We start from the raw sequence: 13925 nt of genomic DNA, 5'->3' as shown, positions 1-13925 counted from the left end.
TAATTATCATCACGAGCAAAACAGACCGAACTTAGAGAGGGAATTCATCTTATTTATTACTAAGCAAAACAGAGTAGAGGAATGAGAAATAAAACCAAATCTTAAAACACCTCCCCCCACCCCTCCCATCTTCCCGGGCTCAACTTCACTCCCGGCTTCAACCTCCGCCCCCCCTCAGCGGCACAGGGGGACGGGGAGTGGGGGTTACGGTCAGTTCATCACACGGTGTTTCTGCCGCTTCTTCATCCTCAGGGGGAGGACTCATCGTTCCTCCGCTCCAGCGTGGGGTCCCTCTCACGGGCTACAGTCCTTCACGAACTGCTCCAGCGTGGGTCTCTTCCATGGGGTGCAGACCTTCAGGAGCAACCTGCTCCAGCATGGGTCCCCCACGGGGTCACAAGTCCTGTCAGCAAACCTGCTCTGGCGTGGGCTCCTCTCTCCATGGGGGCCACAGGTCCTGCCAGGAGCTTGCTCCAGCGCGGGCTTCCCACGGGGTCACAGCCTCCTTCAGGTGTCTCCACCTGCTCCGGCGTGGGGTCCTCCACGGGCTGCAGGTGGAATCGCTACACCCCCTCATCCTCCCTCCATGGGCTGCAGGGGGACAGCCTGCTTCACCATGGTCTTCACCACGGGCTGCAGGGGGATCTTGCTCTGGCGCCTGGAGCACCTCCTGCCCCTCCTTCTGCACTGACCTTGGTGTCTGCAGAGTTTCTTACATCTTCTCACTCCTCTCTCTGGCTGCAAAAGCGCTCTCTCTCTCTCTGTTTTTCTCTTTCTTAAATATGTTATCACAGAGGCGCTGATTGGCTTGGCCTTGGCCAGCGGCGGGTCCGTCTTGGAGCCGGCTGGCATTGGCTCTATCAGACACAGGGAAAGCTTCTGGCAGCTTCTCACAGAAGCCACCCCTGTAGCCCCCCCGCTACCAAAACCTTGCCACGAAAAACCAACACACCGGACCACATTGCTTCTCCAGTACACAGATGGTGGAAGTATGAAATCACAGCATGTTCCATTTACCATGGGAATTTTCCATGTATGTCACATAGAACGTGACAGATGTCAGATGCAGTATAAAGCAATTGCAGCATGGGGGAAAGGGAGCAGGCAAGCAATCCATTTGTTGCATCCGCAGCAGTAACCCAACTCCTTCAGTTCGAATTTGTCACTATACTAAGGAGTTTCCTGCTCTCCAGGGCACAACACTGTAACAAAATAACCAACTATTTTAAATCCACAAAGTTAAAACCTTTCTTTCAGGAAGGAGGGTAGTCCTTCCTGAAGAACTCACCTGCCTACTATGTTGGACAGGAAGGCATCAGACCCAAAATGGATCAACAGATCACAGGAAACAAAATCCTGGAAAACAAGCAGGGCCTTGTGCAGCGACAGCCACTCTGTCCCTGTGAACCATGGCCCACACCTAATAGTTCCATCAAAGGAGAGCACTCGGCTCCAAACACACTGGACATTTTGAAGCCAGTTCATGGATTTTTCCCTCCCACAATGCATCACAACAAGGGTGTAGATCTCAAGGTGGCATGAGGACTTTGCAAACTAGACCAGGCACTCAGCTCTGGTCTGTTTTACACACCAACCCATCAAAACTGAGATGATTGAGAGTTTCAGAGAATTCCACAGACCTAAAGATTGTCTCCTGCTATATATATATAGCATTATATATTATTTATACTTCCCCCCCCCCCCCCATTTATTTGCCTAGGAAATATGTCCTGAGGTAAGAAAAAAGGCAAAGACAATTTGTCTGGTGTAACTATATCCATGAACCTACTTAATACAACATGTCTATCAAAAACCTGTCTATTTTTAATACTTTAAGGATGCTCAGGATGTGCTGGATGACTAATGACCACTAATGTTAGTCTGTTAATGCCCACAAATCCAATACCTCTCACCTGATACCAGCTTATCAACACAGAAAAAGCTAAAGAACTGTAAGAGGACTTTCCCTTCTGAAAGATTAATTTACAACACTTTCTCTGTCTTCATCTGGGAATGAGGGGAAAAAAAACTTACAAAAAAACCAAGCTGACTGAACAATCCATTCATTCTTTTATCTACTAAGAAGTTATTTTCACAAATGAACTGTTACCAAGATTAATTGTCCTGTCTTCCTCACTATGAACTACATTTGTTCTATTCATATACCTCACTAAAGATTACCCTATGCCCTTCTATCAAAAAAATAGCTTCTCCTTCAGGCAGGAAAGAACGACACTTTGCAGTTTTAGCCTTAGTTCTCTCTTTCCTTCTTTCCTATTAGTTTTGGTTTTATTCTCTACTTCCCCCCCCCCCCCCCCCCCCCGCCTATTCCATTTCAATATCCAAACTATCTTTCATGACAACTCTTAGACTTGGGATGGTTTCTAGCAGCCACTTCCTACACCTCAAACTGCAAAACTCCTCTCTCTTTTTAAGCAGATATTAAAGAGGGAAAAAAAAACTTCTGAAGAGACACCTACTGCGTGACACAAGCTGTAAAGCCTGCACCACACTTTGTGTATGTTTTATTTTTGTTGTATTATACTCTATCAGTATGTGGGTTTGTGGTTTGGTTTGGGTTTTTTAGTATTGTTCTCCATTGTCCCAGCTGTGGCACCACGGTTGTAGGTTCTCCAGTGTAGGGTCTTAGTTACCTGCTTAAATCAGTTACTGTACAGTGCCAAGTAGACTTATGGTACTATCCAAAAGGTAATAAAAACAGTAGGTCAGCAAAAAGTAATCACCCAGCGGGAATCTGGCCAGGACAGACGATTCACACCCCAGTAATGATGCTGCTGTAGAGGCAGCATTTAGCAGTGTCCACAAATCCAGTGTGGATAAATTTATGCTTTATGAAATAATGGAATTTATGCAATGATTTCCCCTACCACAGCATTAGCTTCACTAGATGGCTTGGTTTGTTATGTCATTGTTCTTCTTCAAATCGCTATGATTGTAACAGCCTGTGGGAAATACGCTACATGAAAGCAAACATGGGGAAAGAATCCCACAAAACCCACAGATGCCACCCCAGGACCCAATCATAACTGAGGATAAAACCATCCAGCAGTAAGTCTTTTCAAACACTCTTTACGATCCCTAGATTTTACTTTTGAAAGAATTCAGGTGCTAAAAATGTTATTTAGGACTCGCCAAGAATATACTGTAATCTCAGGGCCATGAATACAGGACAAGACTACAATCCAAGTTGTGTTTGTGCTATGCAACAGAGCAGGTCTGAACTTCCTTTTCTGCAGACTACGGATCCAGACAGCAAAGCTGTCTTTACTTTCTTTTGTGATGCAGTTTCCCAGGAGAGTGCGCCTTAGAAGCTGGAGTGTGAGATGAAGCCTTTATTCAATATAAGAACTCATAGACTGAAGACGAAATAGATCATGATGACATCAGTCAAGCAGACATACGCATTGACAGTCAGAATTTGCACATTGCTCCTTCAGGTCGAATGCAGAAGACTATTTTCCTCTACAGGAGGATGAAGTCCAGTGCCTTTTACAGGTTTTATGGTATGAAATGCCTTTAATGTAATTGTTTTGAAACCGGCTCTAATCAGTAACGTCTGTCAGTTCTATCCATAGGACCAGCTCCCAAGGATGAGACATCCACACCCCAGAGCCAAATCTTTGATCACCTCAAGAAAGAAGCCAAGGATAGAGTGATCTGGAGAACAAGCTGTCCCATTCAACCCTCTACACCAAAAGACCAAGAATACTGATAGAGCAGATTAGTACTAAAGCTTGGTCTAGGGACCTGAAATCTCTGCAATATTTCTATCGGAAAGAGTGAGGTTTAGTTACAAGGGAAGTCAATCCAGAGTTTCCCAGTAGCACTAAGAACTGCCACCTTCAGAAGAATGAACACGCAAAACCCCATTACTAAGAGTGTCCCTGTCTTGTTTGAGTCATTGTAATTTTTCCATTCTGTCATTGCCCAATTATTTCCAGACATGATGTAACTACTTTGCCAGGGGATTTGGGAGTCAAAATGTTGCTGCTGTTGTCATCGTCATCCTGGGTGCATGAATTTTCCAGACAAAATAAGCAGCTGAGGGCATTAGAGTGCCTCTACTGAGAGAGAAATAATCTGTAAGAACTGCCAGTGTGCTCCAAGAAAAACAAACAAATGGTAAAGGTCTGATTACATCTTCCCAAACTCTAGCTCATTTCCATGTGAAATACTGTTTTCTTACTGAGACAATTAGTAGAAGAATGTTTCATCTGGTCCGATGTCATCACAGCATACAAAAATTGATTTCCATTCTAACACTGGGTTCAGGGCCACTTACAAAACATTAAAGCTCAACTTGACTGGAAATATGCCTTGGTTATAACCACTGGAAATGAGCCACAGATGTAGGCAAACAAGTGCTGTTTTCACTATTGACAGGCAAATCAATTGCCTGCACTGATAAAATTTTCCTGAAGTTCTGTCATTGGAAAAAGCAACTCAGTCTTTGTAATAAATGGGTATAACTGGGGAAAAAACCCAACACAGACAACATTTGGACTTTTACATGTTTTTTGTGGATGGCACTGAATCTCTTCAAAACATCGATGCCACCTGGGAAAGCCAGGTTCCAGGCTGCAGATCTGCCCCAGCACTAAGTGGTTCTTGGTTCAGTTCCATATACTGAAAAGCCACTGATGGGGATGATAGTTAAAAGGCTTCTTTAGTGATTCACTAAATGGAAGAAACAGTCGGTAGATGCATCACAAAGGGAACAGGTTTTGGAATTTCGATGCTCTCTCCATCTTAGAGATGATTTTCATAGGTCAAGGCACAGACAGGGTCAAAGTGTCATTGATTTTATATACCTATTTTTTAAGCTACTCAGATTCCAGGGTTGTCAATTTGGCACCAAAAATGAATTCAATCTAGAAAATGAAGTGAAGAAAAGGTCATATACAGCATTTTATTCCAGCATTTTTATTTTTCTTCAACATTCTGACAAGGGATACTCTGGGTTCAATGCCCTGAAACCTCAACATTACGCAAGTAGGTTTGAACTCCAAGCCAGCAGCCTGGTGAAACTGTTGAACTTTTAACCTAACGTGTCTTCATGAAGAATGGATATTTGGAAAGAGTTCTGCTCAACGATTTTGAATTGTTTTCTGTGTGTATTTTTAAGCGGCATCCAGATAAAATATATTTTCTGGCTGCAGTAATATTTACAGGAGGAGACTTTACACCAACACTGAAAGCTGGCTTCAGAGCTGTGACTTACTGCTTTAGGTTTTGTGGCTGTTAAGTGTTTCATGACATTAGGCTGAACAAGGCCTCATCTATATTTAGGTCAAATTCCACAGAGCTGATGCTCCAAGTGACACAGGTAGCGATCAGTTACGAGGGTCTGAAAAGAAAGCATTACCTAAACCCAGCCACCTTCCTTGCATGGTCAGTGGGTGCTTTTGGCCAACAGCGGTATGTTGCAAAGAGCACAGTGAAAGGAGGAACAGGGAGAACCCCCTAAAATACACAAATGTGAGGGTCTTCTCTACAAAACCATGCATATTCATGTGGTGTAGAGCATATGGTACACAAGGGTGTAGTGCCTGTGCCAGTCGCTACCAACTCTGTTCTACCGCCTTCTCTGGGCTGCCAATAGCTAGTTCTAGTCTCCCAGATTCTCATGGCAACAGGCCATGTCCACATGCAGGCCCTTTAGTGTTCATGATTAAGAAAAGTTTAAGTACTGAAGTATATCTAGGGAAGATTTCCTAGTACTGTAACTGACCAACACACTCTTCTTCCCCAAGCATAGGTCATTTGCTTAAATGTACACTCAGACACCCAAAGAAAACTGCAGAGAAGCTGCATACAGCGGATGTTTGGGTAGTCATCTAAGTATGTACAGTAAGCCAAGAGCCTGCCTGAGGATAGGGCAAGTTCTTTAAGCTTCTGAGCCCAAGCTACTTGCATCTTGTTAACAAAGATATGAGCACACTCCACAGAAAACCAGACGGCAGTATAAAATTCCCTCAGCTCCCCACCACAGCTGTAGACTACAGGGAAAAAAACAAACAAACAGAAAAAACCCAACAAAAAACCCCCACCAAAAAACCCCCAACCCCACCCTGCTTCTAAACAGCCACTTGATCTGGGTATACAGTCCTTAGACATGATTCAAAAAGACAGCCCACTGTATACAAATAGAACAGAAGTCTAACTTCTATTAGAGAAGCAGTGTCTTCTTTATCCCCTTAGGGCTGCAAACATTATTATTATATCCAGTGATGTATGTTGTTGGAGAACATGTACCAATATCACTGCTTGTTGTCTCTAGTTCTGTACAGCACTGATTTATTTGATAGATTGTTCAGGGTTTTATCCAAATCATTACCTGCTGCAGTTTGATTTGTCTCGCCATTTGGAAGTATATTTACAACTTAAATCATTAATTTTTCTTTCATCTTATATCTTAAATTTATGGATAGAATACATACAAATAAAGACAGAAAGCTGTTATACATTGCCTCCTACAACAAGTTCAGGTCTTGGCTCTCCTGCCCTTGTCAGGCAGGGACATTAATAAGATAAATACATATTATGCAAGAATATCTCCCACTGCAGGAAAGACTGAAAACATTATCCCTATTTTTGACTTGTTGTAGAGAAGACACAGCCAACCACAGTGCCAAAATCTTTCCAGTAACAAAAAGTAGCAGCAACATTTGATCCTCTCCCTGCCCAGAAACCCATCTGAACAAGGAAGCACTCTCAATTTTCAGACAATAATTTGTTCCTACCTCCCAGCAAAATAAGTGGGAACTGCAAAATGTCAGAAGCTCTGAAACGTCAAGACCAATGTATTTGGACTGGATGGCAAATCTAAGCAGAAATACCTTATATGTAACCCAACAATTTGCATGCAAGCTGCTAGCCTACCACTAATTTTTAACTATTGGTTGTTGGACCAGTAAATGAGATGAAAGTGGTACTAACACTACTGAATGTTCATGTTTTAGTCCCCCCTGCCCAGTCATTCCTACAACAAGAAAAGGGTCCACCACACTACAGTGGTGCCTGGCAATGCTTAAAACAGAGAAAATTGTACAGAGTAGTGGCTCCATCTCCAAATCTCTGAAAAGAGGATAAACTAGCAGATGTATAACGCAAACACTGAGCCCGCACCACTGAGACACTCTTCAGAGTGACCTCTTCCCTACTGCTTGTTCTGTCCGTACCCTAACACCAGTCAAATGAAGCCTGTAAGAAGCATGGCTACTGCCCAGGAAATGTTCTTAGTGCTGGGTTTACAGTGTTATCAGCAATTAATCACAAAAAGCTCCACTGGGATAACACCAGAATTAAACAAATTAAGCAACGCAAGTCTAGAGAGGGGAATCAGTGTGGGAAGTAGTTTTAAGGAACATTATTTTGTTTCCGAGAAAAAAATGGTTCTTTAGACAGAAGCAAGTCCACAAGGTCTTAGAATATCCTGTTCATGCTGAGATTTCAAACACAGGCAAAAATTTTCTACATTTTTAAGAGGTCATGCGTGATAAGGAAACAATTCATCTCCTACAGGGTCTACTAATAGCAGCACTAACTCTCCTTAATTTCCAGAGCACATTTCATATCCACATCAGTATTGCAGGATGCATTTCCAGCATCTATGAGATTACTTCTACAGTAAGATTTTTCTCCCCATTTAAATTGCAATAGCCTGACTACATGTTGAACAGTTCTCAATCATCAAATCCCCGGCATGATGACCACTAAGTCACCTGTTTCCCAGAAAGCTGCTCATAGTAGAAATGACCTCCAAGGAAGTGATTTTCACAGCACGTCAGAAATCTCTGTGCAAAAGAGGATGAAACATAACACTACCCAAATAAAAAAATAAAAAAAGACAAACAAAAAAACCCAACCCAAACACCAAACTTTAGTACTGCACTGGATCCACCTTGAGAAGCAGTCTTGTCTCATTCATTTAATAGAAAGAAACCAACACTGACAATATCTTGGAAATGAGCTCTCTTTGCCCCTTCTAACAGATCACTCCGGACCAAAAAAAGCATTTCTCGAAGTGGGAAGGAGTGTCTCTAAGGACCAAAATTTGAGCTTGAGTTACTAAATAACTGAAAAGAGGGAAGCCACTTATCAAGGGAAATGGAGCAAAGGGCAAGAGGAAAGATCAGTTTTCTAGCTGGAAGGATGCTGTGCTCTGCAGGAGTACTATAGCAAGTCTCGTGCTGTGGAAGACCTTGGTATGGAGGTAATGTCAGCGGGTCAACCAGCCAACAATTCGGTCAAGAAAATAAATTTATGCCTTTGTATTCAGTTCTTCAAATATTTAGGCTGAGGTCACTCCAGAGGAAATCTCTTTCTTCTCTGATACTAACGGTCTGACATTCTCTAAAGCAAATTATTTCAGAACTTTGCCAAGGAATGCCCCCAAAATCATATTTATGTAGGCAAAGTCAGCAGGAAAAGAAAAAAAAAAAAAAAAAAAGCAAAAAGCAGAAATAAAGAAAAAGAGAGAAGCATTTTATCCTTTTTTTTCAGAAAGGCATTGGAAGGTATACCAAAAATTCTGTTCATCTTATCAAGGCAGTACTTTCAGGGCAAACATACTACTGGAATTAGGTTATGAAGACTTTACAAGAGCCTTTCATTCCTCAGATGAGTGAACAACATGCATTCCCTATATAGTTTCGTCTCCACGGGTATAACAGACTCCTATTAATTCTGATGGAAACATGTAACCTCACAGAACAAGAGACCAACTCTTCCAAACAGAACTCAGACTCAGTTATAGTGAAATGTCTCTCACTGGAATTGTGCCAGGTGAGCACCTGAGATTTTTTACTTTTTTTAGTCCCCAAAATATTTCATTTTCTCCAAAGGTCTTTTGAGCTGATTTTAGCAAAATCAAAGTAGAGCATCCATATCATCATTTCCTGACTCCTGGGGAATGTATTCCAAGTCATATACAAACTTCAGTAGGGGCCAATGTGAACGCCTCTTTTCAACTGTATTCACTCATGCAATTTCTATCATTATAAAAGGGAAAGAAAATCCAATGGTGCTAGTACCAGAGTTGATAAAGAAACTTTCTTCTTTAATAATTGAGATTTAAAATAAATGGTTAGACTGAAGATAAAACACCTTTTCATTTGGGCTGTAAAACTGTTTTCTTAAGTCTGCTTTAAGAAGTGAGCCATGTAGCGAGGCAGAAAGCTAACGCTAAATTGGAGGCAATACCTCACACTGGAACAAGAAAGCGTACATGTACTTGGTTAGTGTTGCACAGACCTCTTGCCAGCCTGGATGTACTCAGAAAAGGTTTAGTCTTCCACCTGAATCCTAAGTCTGTGAAAGTGTCTGACTACAGATTCAGAAAAGCAACATAAGCCATATGTCAGTAGTAGTTTTATGCTTCAGCTACACTTCCACACTTTCCCTTAAACGTTCCTTGCCCAGGAATACTCTTCCATGCCGCTTATAACAGCTTAACCAGCTTGCCTCAAATTAGAAAGTGAGGGCAGAGTCATCACTGCTTCTGACACCACTAAGCAGAAGCTGCTCTCAAGCTGTGCAGAAAGTCAAAGCTTTCCTTTCTCTTTGGGCCCTGAGCAGAACTTCTGCACCTTTACCAGCCAGTGCCAGAGTGCAGAGTTGGGCATCATGGACTTCACTGCAACAACCTTCAGCTCTCCCCATCCTGCACCGCCATCATCACTGCTAGCAAAGACCTAGATGTAGTTTGCTCACTGTTCATCCTCACCCACAGATTTTTTCAATGCGTCTCAGACCAGCAGTAGATAAGCAGCACTGACTCTGGAGAGGATAACTATCACAAGATGTACAGTGGAAAGTGACTTTAGATGCAGACTTTCTCATCCACTGATTGAAAAACTTGTTGGGATATGCCAGTGTTCTGTATGTCTCTTAGTTGATTTCAAAGGAACATTTTATGTTCTGTTCTTACTTCTATTTACAGATTCCCTTCACCAGCTATAGTTTTGGAGCCTATCAAACAAAATGCTTCTTATCTGCCTACCACTTCTGAGACAACCCCATGGAAATAAGCTAATGCCAGCACACTGACATTCAGGAGCTGCTCAACAATCACAGAAGCTGTTTAGCATCAGCCATCCATAAACAACATATGTGCATTCACAGTGCCTTGGCACTGGCAGAGAGTTGGTGAATAGTAAACCAATGTCCTCCTGTTCTGCTGGTCATTTAAGCTCCCACAAATAACTTGTGAATAAACATGTTAAAAATGGATAAGAGGTTTGGCTGGTAGAACATATACTTAACGCTCAACTATTGAAATACAAGCCAAAATTCTAAGCTTCTTTCACTGCTTTGGTCATATATCTCTGGTTTTCAGTGCAAGGTGTTTCTACACGGTAAATGTTTCCAGGCTCACAAAACCAAACACACGCACACACCAATGCAGTTCTAAAAGAGGAAAAACAGACAACTCTTGTGTGAGCCTTCCTTCCTTCCCCATCTGAAAATAATAAAAACACCCTCCATCCAGACTTCTGCCCCCTCTTTCAAACTCCACTGACTGCCATTGTAGCAAATGCTCCACCTTAGTTCACGCTCTCTGTCCCCTCTAGATAAAGCAAAGGTAAAAGGATTTACATCCTGTCTCACAAATAATCTGCTAGAAGAAAATCCCTTCCACCATTTTTTAGAACATAAAGAGCACAGGTTTTTGCAACACCTCCTTCCCATCTTCTTCCAGCCAAGGAAGTACTTCAGTAAGGAGATTGAAAGATAGAGAGTCTAAAACAAAGCTTTACTATGGTCCACATATATAATCTGTCTCATTTCCTTGTCCTCATTCCCACCACCAGACAGACCCAAAAGCCCACAATGTTTTGATAAACACACCAAAAGTAGCTGGGGACGTAAGTATGAAAACATGTACAGCAAGTTTATTTTATGCTGGTTTGTTTTATGGCTCTCCTCCAGCATTTTGGATGCACAGCCATACTAGGGTCACAGTGCTAAAATTTTCCTTAAACAAATCCCACTTGAAGGTCCAGGCCTCTTTTTCTCTCTCCATACCACCTGCATCCCAACAATCTGGAAAGAAAATGGAATTTATGCATTATTATTTTTTTCTGCACTGGATATGTGCATCCCTCTGCACAGAGTCCTCTCCTAGCTTGGCCATGCTATGTCATGCCTTCCTTCATCAATGTAGTTTCCCAAGCAGTGTGTGGGAAGAGGATCTGCACAAAGGTGACTAACCACTTTGTCTCTTCAGATCCAAAAGTTGGTGGGGATGCAACTTAAGAGTTTTGAAACAAGCTCAGCAGAACAGCTGGAGGATCCTGGTCCCCTCAAAGCCCAAGTGAGATGAGACAAAGGTCAGGGTTCCCTCAAGTATTACATCCCACAGTGGCTTTACACACAAAAAGCCCCATCTCACAAGGCTCCAATGCCCCATTTTAAGCTTCAGTCCAGATTTTTCCATTAAGAGGACATTAGAATCCCAAAGCACATTTTATTCTGTCCATCTCTGAAAGGTAGAAAAAGTTACAAGTCCGCATTATTTTACCAGGCAGTAGAGGCTAATCTATATGAAATATATTGAAGGAAAAAAAAATGTTGAACGGAAGACAAGAAATGGAAATATTGCCTTCAGCCTCACTGAGGAAAATGTATGTCTTTCTCAAGGAACAATGCTTCTTTCATGCACTTATAAAGAAAGTTTTCTTTCTTTACAAACACTGCAATGTAAAACTAAAAACAAACAATCCCCAGATTAACAAGGAAGATCTGACAGGTTTTCTTTAAGAGACAAACTGAACAATTCTTGGAGCAGGTAGTGGTGGGGTGAGCCATGACACACCTTTCATTCAGAAGTTGATAAACGAGTTCTGAGCAACTGGTAGAGGGAGAGAAAAAGAGAAAAGGAAAGTGTGAAATGAAAAGTCAAATATCCCCTTTAAGAAAAAGATACAGTTTTGGTCTGCAAGGAGGATTAAAGAGAAAATTTAGAAGCAATATTTTCTACCAAGAATCTCTTCCAGGGAAGACCTGACTTCCTGGCCCCAGAAGCTACATGCCAAACACTTTCACATAGTCAAGAGCCAAAAGACACACACCACACACCTTGTGGAGCTGAGGAAAGGGAAAGCACTAGGAAGTGGTTCACAGGCTGGATGTGACAATAAATCTTTGTGACTCCTGCTGCTGCTTTTGAGATAAGGCTGGGCCAGGCAAGTAGCCGGCTTTTAAGAAAATGCTGCAATACTGATCTCAGCAGTTGAGGTTGGAAGGGGCCTCTCAAGACTGTCTAGCCCAACTTCCCTGCTCAAGCAGAGTCAGCTAGAGCAGATTGCCTAGGACCGGGTCCATTTGAGTTTTGAGTATTTCCAAGGATAGAGTCACAGCTTCTCTGGGCAACCTGCACCAGTGTTCAGCCACTCTCACAGTGAAAAAGTTTCTTGTGTTCAGATGGAATTACCTGTGCTTCAATTTAAGCTCATTGCCTCTTGTCCTGTCACTGGGCACCACTGAAAAGAGTGCACTTTTCTTAAGCAAAGAGTCAGATTTCTCAAAAGTCCTCTTACCAGCAAAGACCCTGCTCTATGTAAGCTTTTAGTGGACTGATTTCTGTGTACAGATGTAGATTGGTTGCATGACGAGACTATTACAGAAATTCTCTCTTGAGACAACATCTGCTATTAACAGACAAGAACATGCTGCAGAACAAAGATCCATGCATTGAAGAGGTATGTTAGAAATAAAGACACCAGTACATTTTCCCATAAATCAAACTCATTATTGGTTCTCCCACCATAAAAATTCACAGACAGGGTGTCAATCAGCCCAAAAAAGACTCCTTATATTTGTAGAAAGTGAATCTTCACAGATTGTTACTCCACTACATTAGGCAGCTGCCCGATCCTTTCTCAAAACCAATTGTTAATGGCAGCACAATTTTGTCATTGACATTAAACGTTGCGATTCCCCAAACAATTTAATACCAATAGAAGGAGCTTTAAAGAAAAGCTCTTGACTGGTAATGCTTATCAAAGTTTGTTAACGATAAAACTGTCATTAACATTAAAACCTGTGGTTCCCCAGAGGATTTAACAAATAAAGGCAGGCTTAGAGAAAAGCTCTTGACTGGTAACACCAATCAAAATACTGTTTCCCAGTTCTAGTACCATCCACAGCATAGATGCTGTCGCTGCATTAACACAGGCAGTGACAGTGACAAACACAATGGACTTGTACATCTACTGGTTCCCATACCAGGTAAGCTAAGACCATTGCTATTGCACTGGCTTGCTCCAAGACATTCCCTAGATGTGCTAGCCTATAGTCTCATTACTTCACTGCTTGGGAATAAGTCTTCATAACTGGAGATGATCCAAACTAAAAAAATCCCCCAGAAAACCCCAACAACTTGGGTTTGGATTTGAATTCTTGAGAAGTTTAGGGCTTTGCAGAATTATTCCCTTTATATGCCTCAGCTGCTTGCACTGAAGTCAGCGGATGTTTGACCACTGATTTCTGTGGGAACAGGATGGGATTTTAGCTGCAGCAGGACTGCTAACCACTACCATCTAGTATTTGCCCTTCAGAAGCTTTTCAGGGCAAATGCTTAGAAACTAGTTGAATTCAGTTTTTGTAAGCAACCCCCCCCAAAAAACCCTTTCCCAGAGGTCAAGCCCTGTTCCCTAAGGCCCGGGTACAAGCTTTCTGGCAGGACTTCTCCTGAGCCTGTTGTGCGGAAGATAAGGAATTTGAATGATTTCCTGCTCAGCAGCATGTAGCTCCCTAAACATCTGACAGTTTATGTACTAGGGACTGTCTCCACAGAAACCTAGCTAGAGAGACCATGATGCTGAAAGTGACAGCTTTCCAGGAGCAAGCAGCTCATCTTCACTCCCTCACACTCTCCATCCTGTACTACTTCCTAACTT

At 42.2% G+C, this 13925-nt stretch overlaps 1 protein-coding gene across 6 annotated transcripts in view; it reads right to left on the bottom strand.

The window, feature by feature from the left end:
* The window catches only part of DAAM2 (dishevelled associated activator of morphogenesis 2), a 205642-nt gene that overhangs the window by 126467 nt on the left and 65250 nt on the right, over window positions 1–13925 (bottom strand). The window lies entirely within an intron of this gene.

This window comes from Balearica regulorum, chromosome 3 (assembly GCF_011004875.1).
Source record: "Balearica regulorum gibbericeps isolate bBalReg1 chromosome 3, bBalReg1.pri, whole genome shotgun sequence".
NCBI classification, from domain to species: Eukaryota; Metazoa; Chordata; class Aves; order Gruiformes; family Gruidae; genus Balearica; species Balearica regulorum.
The sequence above is the reverse complement of the archived record's forward strand: the minus strand, read 5'-3'. Positions and strand labels throughout refer to the sequence as shown.